Source organism: Pyrus communis, chromosome 4 (assembly GCF_963583255.1).
Source record: "Pyrus communis chromosome 4, drPyrComm1.1, whole genome shotgun sequence".
Taxonomy (NCBI): domain Eukaryota; kingdom Viridiplantae; phylum Streptophyta; class Magnoliopsida; order Rosales; family Rosaceae; genus Pyrus; species Pyrus communis.
In genome coordinates this window covers 26,537,057-26,548,847 of record NC_084806.1, presented here as the reverse complement: position 1 = coordinate 26,548,847, position 11,791 = coordinate 26,537,057, and positions in this window count along the sequence as shown.

Here is an 11,791-nt window from a genome sequence, read left to right as displayed (position 1 = left end):
TGTAACAATTACAACATTCAAATCACAAACTATGAACTACAAAACCCAAAAGGATTCACCAACTACTAGACTTAGGCTCTTGATACCACTTGAAGGAAGATTTGTGAAAAACATGTTCATTTAAGCAACATCAATAGCATGCAATTAACAATTAAAGGCGGAATCATGCTTGTATGCACTTAAAAACAAAACATTTACCCATGAAATTCAAAGCCTAGTAGATAGGTGAACCAAGACTCAACTCAAAACAAAGTGAGTTGAGAAATCAATACCTTTGTAGATTCCTCTTTGCATAAGCAAAGGCTAATCACCCAAAGAGAGGGCCTTCATTCCTTGCATCTTAGATCCATGGATTTGGATGGATGAAAAGGTTTCTCCAAAGTTCCCAAAATTGAGAACCTCTAATGATTCATCACCAAGGCATAATGAAGAAGAAATGAGTGACCTTGGAGGAGTTTGATTGCTAGATGATCCCTCCAAGGTGGCCGAAATTTTAGAGAGAAATGAGAGCTTGTGTTCTCATCCTTTCCCCAAAAATCACCCTTAGTAAAATTTAGGCTATAAAGTCCTTTATATAGTCCCTTCAAATAAGTGACCTAATGGACCAAAAGCCCTATTCTTTTACACATGGCCGGCCTATAGGTTTATTGGGCTTTCAAGCCCTTTGTTTATTCAAGTTGTCATACAACTTGAGTTAATGGGCTTGACATTCAAATCCCATTGGGCCTTGCGGCCCAAAACTAACCCGAGGTCTTTAACGAACTTATTCGTTTGATTAATTAGCATATTAATTAATCCTAGCCTTAGATAAATAATTAAACCATTTAATTATTCTTACTCATCTCCGTTGTTTCTTCAAACTCTACCTTACTCGGTGAACGATCCATTAGGTTCCTTTTAGCGAGGCAGTGGGCGATTAAAACTCTTTCTAATCGATTGTGAATTGAAACTTAATTTCAATTCTCCCGTTAGTGATAATACACTTTTAGGGCTTCCACAAACCATGGTTGACGCCTAGCAGCATGTCATGGTTACCCAAGCTAATCAGAAGAGGTGGAGAACCTATTCAGTTTTAGGATTACAAATGCAATACGGTCTTTCTCTAATACAATACTCTTGACCACATTGTTTGGTTTGATAGTTTATTCATGTCTACTATCCAATGTGAGTCTTGTGCTTATATGATTACCTTGAATGTGATTTGGAACACATTCCTAAATCTCATTCATACTTTGGCCAAAGATTCTTAATCATATCATAAAGTATTCTCCCTCAAACAGTTTGAAGGTTAAAGATCCCTTGTTGCGCATTCACTTGCCTCCATGGCTAAGTGGCTTAACCCCAACGATGCCATGGACACCCTCCTGATGGAGTGACTTTGACATAATCAAAGATTAAGGACCTAACCACAAGACAACTGTGATGCCTCAGGTCAAAAGACTAATTTGCATTATCCCAACCATGAGTTCTCATGTGACATGAATATGAGAACTCTTCGTTGATCGTGTTCAGTGAACTCATTCTCTATTGAGCACCTACGTACTTGTCTTGATGTCACACACACCAATGACTCGAGACTAGTCACTCTCCCTGAGAGAAGACATAGCACGTACTGATCTTAACGGACTGTCAATGCCCAATTGACAATCCTATGATCAGGAACGTTTAGGATGTGTCAACGAAAGAATGGTCTCATGAATCTAACTTCTTTAGATCGCATTCTTCCAATCATATATTCCTTGGACTTATCGTTTAAGCATATAACATTTATATGAGACGGCTTAAACAATAATGTTTGCCCTTAATATTAAACTAGATTAGCTTAACATGTGAAATGTCCATAAAGTATCATCATATGATTGGTTTTATGGCACATTTCCAACAATCGACCCATTTCCTACGGCGATAATAAACGTGGTAAATGCTCATCTGCCTAAAGACAAAGGCAAATGAAATGCCGAGTTCGTTCCAACGCAACACGTCCCAAAGCAGAACTCCACACCATGGCTCAAGATTGATTTATTTTCAAATAAGCCGCCTAGAGATTTTTTAGGACCAGCTATCGTCGAGCCCATGTCAGACTCCAGCGTAGAATAAGTGGATGGGCCAGTAATTTTATGTAGTCGGTGTAAAGCAAATGTCATCTTCACCGAGCCAAAAGAGAAACCACATCTGGTTATAATACAACGGTTGTCTCCTACGGCCGTAACGACACCTCAAAAGGTGCTCAGCGTAAGACAATGCCAGAGAGTTTTCAATAGGCTCGGCCCTCAGACATGGATCGATGAGCAACCGTCGGCCAGACGGCGCCTTGATTTTGACACACCGTTTTATAAAAAGGACTATTATGCACTCAACTCTAGTAGCCCGAGTTTTTCCATGAGCCAAAAGACCTTCAAGCCTCCTGAGCCATGCGACCAATGGTGGTATAGTTACAATTCTCCTACTGGCATGTATACCACAATCTTCAAATCACAGAAACACCAACGCCAACAAATAGACTGCATGGCCTATCGACAAGCGGATCAGGCTACCTCAACTACCAAATGGTAGTCGAAAGAAATAATAGATAACGAAGATGATTGATAGCCTTCAGCAATCATGGCCGAATTACTTCACTGAAAGAAGGTGATCGATCACAATTTTAAGAGCACGATTAAAGAGTTTGAGATGCGCATCAAATTCCTTCTCCGACCTGGGGAAATGAAGGGTCGTTTCGAACATCTCAGGAAGGAAGCAGAAAGCAAACTTCTTCCATTGCCTTCACAAGAAACATTAATAAAGGTCCGACGGAATCAACACCCCCTAATTCTCGGCAAAGCCTTAGAGTATATGCGGGAATTTCATAAGAAATATTCTGCTAATGAATTGTATGGCTTACCAAAAGCGTGTCAATAGGTTCTCGACCTGGCACTAACTTGCCCTGATGCCGAGTAGATTATTCAAAAGACTACTGATCCAGGAATGAAGGCCAGGTTCCAGTATATACGATAAGCTCGAGTTCTTGACTTCGGGGTCGATCCATATACTGATATAGATACTACCGAGCTTCCTTTCTCCCTCGAAGACCTCCAATATTTACGATACCATTTTGAAGTTTACCTAGACACAAGGGATGCCCGAATTGCCTATTAGGTACATGCCCGCAAGGTGTCACAAGGACGAGGCGGTCTCCAACGTCGAGCAAACTAAGGGATAGCAATCAGAATGAAACGAGAATGCTGGATGCACCACAGGAACAATTACTTGAAAAGAAAAATGATCAGGTCGAGGACACTCTAAAACAAGACACTTTGCTCGTTAGTCTAGAAGACGACGACCATAACCCAATGGGCCTTTCAGCTCTCAACAACATAGAAATTAGCATGGTCCACGTTCTACCTACTGAATTTTAGCCAACCACGTCCCAACCAAATTTCTTGGATGGTGATGTGGTTGCCGAAGAAGCAATGTAAGTCGACTTAGTCATCATGGAAGAAGACGAGCAAGTAAGCAAAGAAGACAAACTCAAAGTAGCTCTTACTTTGTTGTTTCCCCACTCTTCCTCAACCAATCTCCAACATTTAAAGTTGTTGTATGCTACAACTCACATCAAATGATATCCAATCTCCAAAATCTTCGTCAACTATAGAGCAACAGTCAACATCATGCTCGTCTCCATCATGAAAGCACTACGTCACTCTAACGACAAACTTATCCCATCAGGAGTCACCATGAGTAGCTTCGTCGGAGACAAATCCCAGACCAAGAGGGTACTTTCGTTAGAAGTCAATATCGCAGGTCGCAATCACATAACTGCATTCTTCATCGTCAACTCGAAGACTAAATATAAAACATTGCTTGGTCGGGATTGGATCCATCAAAAAGGCTGTATCCCTTCATCGTTGCATCAAGTCCTTATATTCTGAGATGGCGAATCGATCATAGTTCATCCGGCAGGTAGTCAGCCAGTCGAAGCTAACATAATCCAAGCATGTTACTACAACAACCACGTCGACTGCATCACCTTGCACGGTCTCAACGATGAAAGACGCCTGACTCAGATTTCGGTTCAAAAAGCCACTGAGGTTAGCGCTAAGACTGTTCAATAGGATTCGGCGAGACTCGGGTTGGCTGGCCTCATTATCGATCCTAATGTCTGATACCAAACACGCTAAACGCTGGGCTGCGGTTTCATCTATTATGGAACGACTATTGGCCCACTGGTACATCATTTCTAAACAACCGAATTTGGACGTAAACCTCGTGAAGTTTCTCGCCGAAACAGATAATCGTCTTATCCTATCCCTTGATAAAGTTCAAGCTGCCTCGGCCGAGCTCAAAGACAGTCGACCCCAAGTTAAAGACCTATTAGAGGAAATAAATGTTGGAACGGCCGATGACCCTTGACCGTTATTTGTTAGTACATTGTTACCCCAATCCATGAAAACTGAACTTTGTTAATTACTCAACGAGTTTAAAGATTGTTTTTCTGATGCCTGGTCTAGATCGAAACCTTGTCGAGCATAAATTACGTATCAAAACTGGTTATAAGCCTTTTCACCAACCCCATCAGCGATTCTCGATCGAAGTAAAACTTGGCATAAAAGACGAGCTAGTTCGGCTTTTAAAAGTCGAATTTATTCGGACAACTCAATATGTTGAATGGTTAATAAATATTGTACCAGTGTTAAAGAATAGCGGCACTCTACGCATTTGCATCGATTTTTGTAATTTGAATCTGGCAACCCCCAAAGATGAATATCCAATGCCAATTTTAGATTTGTTAATTGACGCCGCAGCCAATCATGAAATGTTTTCCTTCATGGACGGCCATGATAGCTACAATCAGATGTTTATCACCGAAGCCAATGTTCACAAAACTGCCTTTCGTTGTTCGGGGGCACTCGGGATATACGAATAGGTAGTCATGCCATTCGACCTTAAAAGTGCTGGTACCACATACCAACGTGCCATGAATACCATCTTCCATGACCTGATCGATACAATCATAGAGGTATATATCGACGACGTAGTCGTCAAATCGAAACACCGTCGAACCCATTTAGATGACCTTCGTCAAGCTTTCCTTCGTATGTGCCAGCTTAGCCGTAAAATGAACCCAGCCAAATGTGCCTTCGGCGTATCAGCCGCCAATTTCTTAGGTTTCTTTGTGCATCATCGTGGCATAGAGGTGGACGAAAACAAAGCTCACACAATCATCGACACTCCACCCCCGACGACCAAAAAGTAACTTTAGTCTTTACTTGGCCAGATAAACTTTCTCCGCTGTTTCATAGCTAATTCAATAAGAAAAATGAAGGCGTTCTCTACGTTTTTGAAACTCAAGGATTCGGACAAGTTTGAGTAGCGTGAAGAACATCAAGCGACTTTCACACAAATCAAGGTTTCCCTTACAACCCCACCCATCATTATACCACCTCGACGTGGTAAACCTCTTAAGCTATACATTTCGACGGCCGAAGAGTCCATCGGTTGCCTTCTCACACAAGACAACGATGTCTGGCATGAACATGCCATCTTTTGTCTCAGCCAAAATCTTAACTCACCTGAAATCAATTATTCAACTGCAGAAAAACTCTGCCTAGCACTATTTTTTGCTGCATTTAAACTTCGGCATTACATTCTCCCTTCTAACACTCAAGTCATCGCCCAGACTGATGTTATTCAGTATATGCTCATTTGACCAATGGTCAAAGGCCGAATTAGGAAATGGACAATGGCATTGTCCGAATCCAGTGTGTAATATGTGCCACAAAAAACCGTCAAAGGGCAAGCACTCGCCGATTTCTTAGCTCAACATCCTTCTCCATATGGTTTTTGGGGCAACGACGTCAAAATCGGCATGGTGGAAACACTTGACAATTATTAGACAATGTATTTTGATGGTTCCAGTACTTCAGCCTCAGTTGGTGTTGGAATCGTCATTCAATCCCAGATTAACACCGCTGGTATTTTTCTTTCAAGCTTGATTTTGATTGTACAAATAATCAGGCCGAATACGAAGCCTTTATCATTAGCCTCAATGTCCTTCATGACTTAAGGGCAGCCCGCGTACTCATCCTCGGTGATTCAAAACTTGTAATTAACCAACTTAATGGAACTTTCTGCTGCATGAGTTGTACTCTGGCGCCCAATCAAATGGTTGCCAGCTATTTAGCCGAGTCGTTCGATGGTATCACGTTTAAACACATCTCCCGCGTTCAAAATACCGATGTAGACGAGTTGGCTCAAATAGCCTCCGGCGTACAACTCCTAGGAGGCAAGCTAGGCCGGGCGATACCTGTAGTACGACGATCACACTCGTTCTTGGTCAATCAACAAGTTCTCCAACACGATCACGTGATCCGTACACGAGTAATGTCCTTACCTTCGTTGTTAGAACGAGGAGATCCTGTAGACGTGTGCGCTGTCGAGACATTACCAGACGATTGGAGAAGGTCAATCATGCGTTATCTCGATAACCTCAATGACAAACACGACCTCAGAACAAGGGCTCATGCCTCAAATTATGTGTTGTATTAAACTAAGTTATACCGAAAGGGTGAGGATGGTTTATTGCTATTATGGCTCGGCCCACAAGAAGTTACTCAAGTAATTGCAGAAGTACATGAAAGAATCATCAATCTGGGTGCAAGATGCTTTGGCTGCTTCGACGACACGGCTATTTCTGGCCGAGTATATTGAAGGATGGTATCAAGTACACACAACGATGTGTAGAATGTCAAATTCATGGGCCCATACAACGAGTCCCGACATAATTACTTCAGTCGGTCACCAAACCTTGGCCGTTCAGAGGATGGGCCATGGACATAATCAGCAAAATTACGCTATCTTTCAAATTAGCTAAGCATGCATGGATACTTGTTGCAATAGACTACTTCACCAAATGGGTCGAAGCAAAGTCATATGCCGAGTTAACGTCTAAAAAGGTTTGTAATTTTTTGGAAGAAAATATCATAACCAGATTCAGAGTACCAGAAACAATCATAACAGATAATGGTACAATCTTTACATCAGACAGGTTTAAAGAGTACATGGCAAGTTTAAAAATTCGGCTCGAACAATCCACGCCATATTACCCATAAGAAAATGGACAGGACGAAGCAAGTAATAAAGTGTGGATCGACATTCTTGAAAAAACGATAAAAGAGAAGCCTGGTATGTGGCATTTAAAGTTAAATGAGGTTTTATGGGCATATCAGACTTCGCTCCGGTTGGCAATAGGGAGGACCCCGTTTGCGCTAACTTATGGACACAACGCGATGTTATTGGTCAAGTTAAGTATAAATTTGTTGTGAATAATTGAACAAAGTAGTATGTTCAGCCCTGAATACAATCTGTCTATGAGACAAGAGTTAGAAGACTTGGAGGAAGCTCGGTTCAATGCTTATAATTTGTTGGTGACACAGAAAAAGATTGCTGAGCGAGCCTATAACCAACGATTAGACAAAAAACATTCGGCGAAGGAGAGTTAGTTTGGCAGATCGTGTTGCCTGTAGGAATCAAAGATCCTAGATTCGGGAAATGGTAACTGAATTAGGAATGACCGTTCGTCGTCCATAAAGTTCTTGGCAAGGAGGCATACCACCTTAAAGATCGAACCGGTCTAATTCATAAACTGCCAATTAATGGGAAATTTTTAAAGAAATATTACCCAGTTACTTAGGAAATGCAAGAGTAAAAGTTCATTTCATTAAGTTCGCGAAAAGGGTGTACAAATAGAGTTGGCCGACCAGTTTACAACTAAACAGTTCTACGGTGATGAAGGAAGAAATGCTTCAAGGGCAGCCTTCAACTCCAACCACCTCACTTTACCCATTGTGACCTCAGCTTGTTGATTTCTCTTATCCATCTTTAACTGCTCAATTTGCTTCATGCTAGCCACGTATTTAGTCAAGCAAGATTTGTTTGACTCAAAATCCTTTGCAAGCTCTAAGGCAACTGCCGACCTTCGATTTTGGAGTTCGGCAATTTGACGATCAAGGTCGACCAGTTGTTCTTTCTTCGCCTTTAGTACCTCGACCTTTGGACGATGAGTTTCTTGAACGACCGTTATAGCCTTCAAATCGTCTTCGGCTCGAATAGCTCTCTCGAAGATACCAAAATAGTCTCGGGTTCATTCTAGGATAGAAGATACTCAGGTGACAGCTTCACTGCTCTGACGGCCGTCGGCTGCAAGGTCGTTCAAACATTCTCCTACGGAATTGAAGGCTTTGCGTTCAATGATTTGAGAGATCGAGAAGGATAAAAGCTCTTATAGCTTGGAAATGGCATTGGTCTCTGCCGAACTTACCGTAGCGGCAGAGAGATAGGCTGTCCCTGAAGAGCTAGCAAGGAGAGCGTTAAGTTCAACTTCCCATGAAGCCTTCATTTAGGATATATGTATGTTTAGAAAAATCAAGCCAGAGGAATGGCAAAAATGGGAAAGTTTGCTCTAAGACCTGCCAAGAAAACACTTCGACCATGTCTGCCGGTTCATTGCTCGAACCTAGGTTACTTAGTGGTCGAGCCCAGTGTTTAAGGGAGCCTTTTATCTCACGGGGTCGATAGAGGATATCCACATTTGACGGCCATTAAGGCAGCAAAGAAAAATAAATAACACCCTTTGGTGCGTAGAATTTTCGGTGAAATGAATAATCAGGCACCTGACATTTAATATTTTTCTCAGTTTAGACCTGTTATAGTAAAATTAACTAGAGAAAGTGATCAAGCCTTACAAAAGCCGAAGTAACTTCTTGAGGAGGAATGCCGAGATTTTGATCTTAAGGATGAACCGGAGTCTTTGTTGTTACTTCCGGTTCAACCAATGGTGCCCTTATAAGATTGGGACCGACTTCGTCTGAGGGAGGCTCAACTCGACTAGCCGCTTCGACCACCGGTTGGAGATTAAGAGCAATTTTCTCGGCCGGCCGAGGCCTCTTCACCAGCTGGGGACTTTCACTCTCATCATCGTAGATAAAAAAAAGGTCAAACATTAGACAAGGAGTTTCAAATAGAAGAACATTATAAATTTTATGCCTATTCTTCCAGGATAACTGCCGTAGTTTTCTTTAGGTCAGGGAATGAGTTTTTCTCAGCCAAGGGAGTCCTTTCCTCTAAGGTGGCAGCCACCAGGCCGGTTTTGGCGTGAGCAGCTACCGGTGTTGTCGCAAGCCGCTCGACAACTAGATTGACGGCCGACTCAATTTTTGGGTCTAGTTGTACCGCGATCGAAGCCTCAACGACAGAAAGAGTGAGAGAATCGTTAGGAGCAATTGTTCCCATAGCTTGACTAGAGATAACATGAATCTACTGCTCCCCTTTCTTAGCCAATTTCTTGACGCGTTTTTTAGGTCGGGGAGCGTCTCCTGCCTTTTCGGCTTCTGGGTAGGACATTTACTCGGCGAAGTCGGCACAGCAGCCGCCACCTTTTTTGGATGAGGGGCAAGTTTCTTTTTAGCTACGGCCATCACGACTACCTCGGCATTCTTGATGGTATGGCTACCTGGAAACATTGAACCCAGGTTAAGTTAAAGCTCGAAGGAAAATAAATGAACGAGGAAAGTAGAAGGTATATGCCTTGGGCCATTTCTTTGGATTTTGGAGCAATGACCTTCTTTGGGCGACAGTCAAAAAGTTTTTTTCAAGATTTCTTCGATCGGTGTGTGAAATAAGTCCTTGGTGTAAGCTTCCCACCACTTGGCGAAGGTGTCAGCACACCGAGATTCTAGGTTTCTTGGTCGAAGGCGGAATTTGGTGCGCCAATCGGCAAACTTCTTCTCAGTTGTTCTTTACTTAAAAGGGAGCGAGATGAAAGGAATGGGAGGAGGCACCCTTGGAGATAGCCCAATTGGCAAGCCAGGAAATTAGGGTGGTAGACTTACCAACTACCTCGCTGAGCTTCGCAGCCATAAGGTAGGTAGCGAGTCATGATGAATGACCTCCAGGACTCCCGAACATCGGTATCCTTGGCCGTTTCCCATGCCGACTGTGGAAGAATAATGTTAGATGGGTATGTCCAACAACAGCAGATTTGGAATTCATTGTCGGACAAATCTTTTAGGCCGAAGAAATATTTGAATATTTCTTCGGCTGAGTAAGTGGGGATGGGGCGCTAAGCTAACTCCAAACCCATAGCTGTGGAGGAACTAAAGCCTGGGATTTCAGGCCGCAGGGTCGAGAAGTAGACTTGCAGCTAGAGCTGGAAGACCTAGAATGGGCAGTTTTGATGGGGGTCGATTTTCCCTAAGGTTGCTTCAGCCAAACACCAAGTAAGGTTGCCAAGCACAGTTGGGCTGAGAGTTAGGATGTGACCACTAGCCAGGGCATCAACCAAGCACTTATTCGACTTGGCACAAAAAAGAGATTTGTTGTACCAGTAGAATAAGAAAGCCCTATGTTCTCCTTTCTTGAGGTTTTCCCCTTTTGAGCTAGCGAAGTGAGTGATCAAGGTGTTGTAATAAGAAAGCACTTAAGTTTGGATAAACATCATTGTTGCTGTAGAATCAGTCGACTGCAGAGCACCTTCAGTTTGGATAAACAGCACAGCGTCGACGCTCACTGATTACCTATCTAAGTCTCGATCGAGAAAGATTTTCAAATTTAAAGTCGAATTTAATATTGAACTTCGCAGAACTAGCAGCCTTACCTTCAGGTTCTAGAACCCGAAGGCCGAGACGTGTTCCTTCCTCAGCCGCAGTCGTAAGATCAAAAAGTCAGCAACAACCCTAACGTGACATCAACACATTCTACTCCTCAGTCGAGCTCGGCCGATGAGTTGGCAAGCCCCACACTCAACTAAATGACGTAGTTAGCTTATTAATTACTCGACCTAAGTGCCACATAGGCTTGGTAGTTTTTAAAGTCAACAAAGACTGATAATTGAGAGGGATAAGAGTCAGGGAGGACTCTGGGAGAGAGAGATCGAGAGGGAGGACTATGGGAGAGAAAGATCGAGAGGGAGGACTATGGGAGAGAGAGATCAAGATGGAGGATTGAGGAGAAAGAGTTTCAAACTTTTAGTTCGAGTGTGTATGTGTGTAATTTGAGTGTATGTGTTTATTGGATACGATTCGGGTCGGGGGCCCGTGTCTTCATAAAACTGAATCCGCCCTACCTCTATGTTTACTTAGACCCGCCTCGTTTTGTAGGTAAAATAATATGGACCCACCTGGTACCCACCTTGAACATCTAATACCCGCCCCTACCTGTGGGCCCAGGGCCCGTTTGCCCACCCCTACTTACAACCTGAGTTATTGACGAGTGAAATAGAAAGTCAATAGCTTGTTGACTCACGGCATGGGTGCCATCATTCACACCAAGTGCGCCATTTTCCCTAATTCATGGGCGAAGCACACACCGAGGTCCATGCAAACATGATGAGACAAATTTTGGTAAATGTAGAACTTTCTTAATTGAACTTTTTTACTTTTACTTATTTAATGTTTTTTTAACAATAATATTTGGTTTTTTTTTTCCTCTATTTTAAACAAACTTCAAGATAAACATGAAGGAACCAGGGACTGCCGAGTACATAAGCGGATTGTGGAAAGAGAGGTACAAGGAGTAGAAGTACGAGCTCCACTGCTACTACAAGACTTGCTTGATACAACTCATACTGATGCACTCGTGAAGTTTCAAAAAAGGCTTGATGAGTGGGAGTGGTTGTGCACTCATTTTCAAAGCTCAACATTTTTGTAAGTTTTATTTATATTTTAATTATACTTCAAATTTTTTGGGTTTTTTTATTTAAGTTTTTGAAGTTTAATTGATTTTTTAATTTACAGCGTAAATCGGATGCAAATAACGG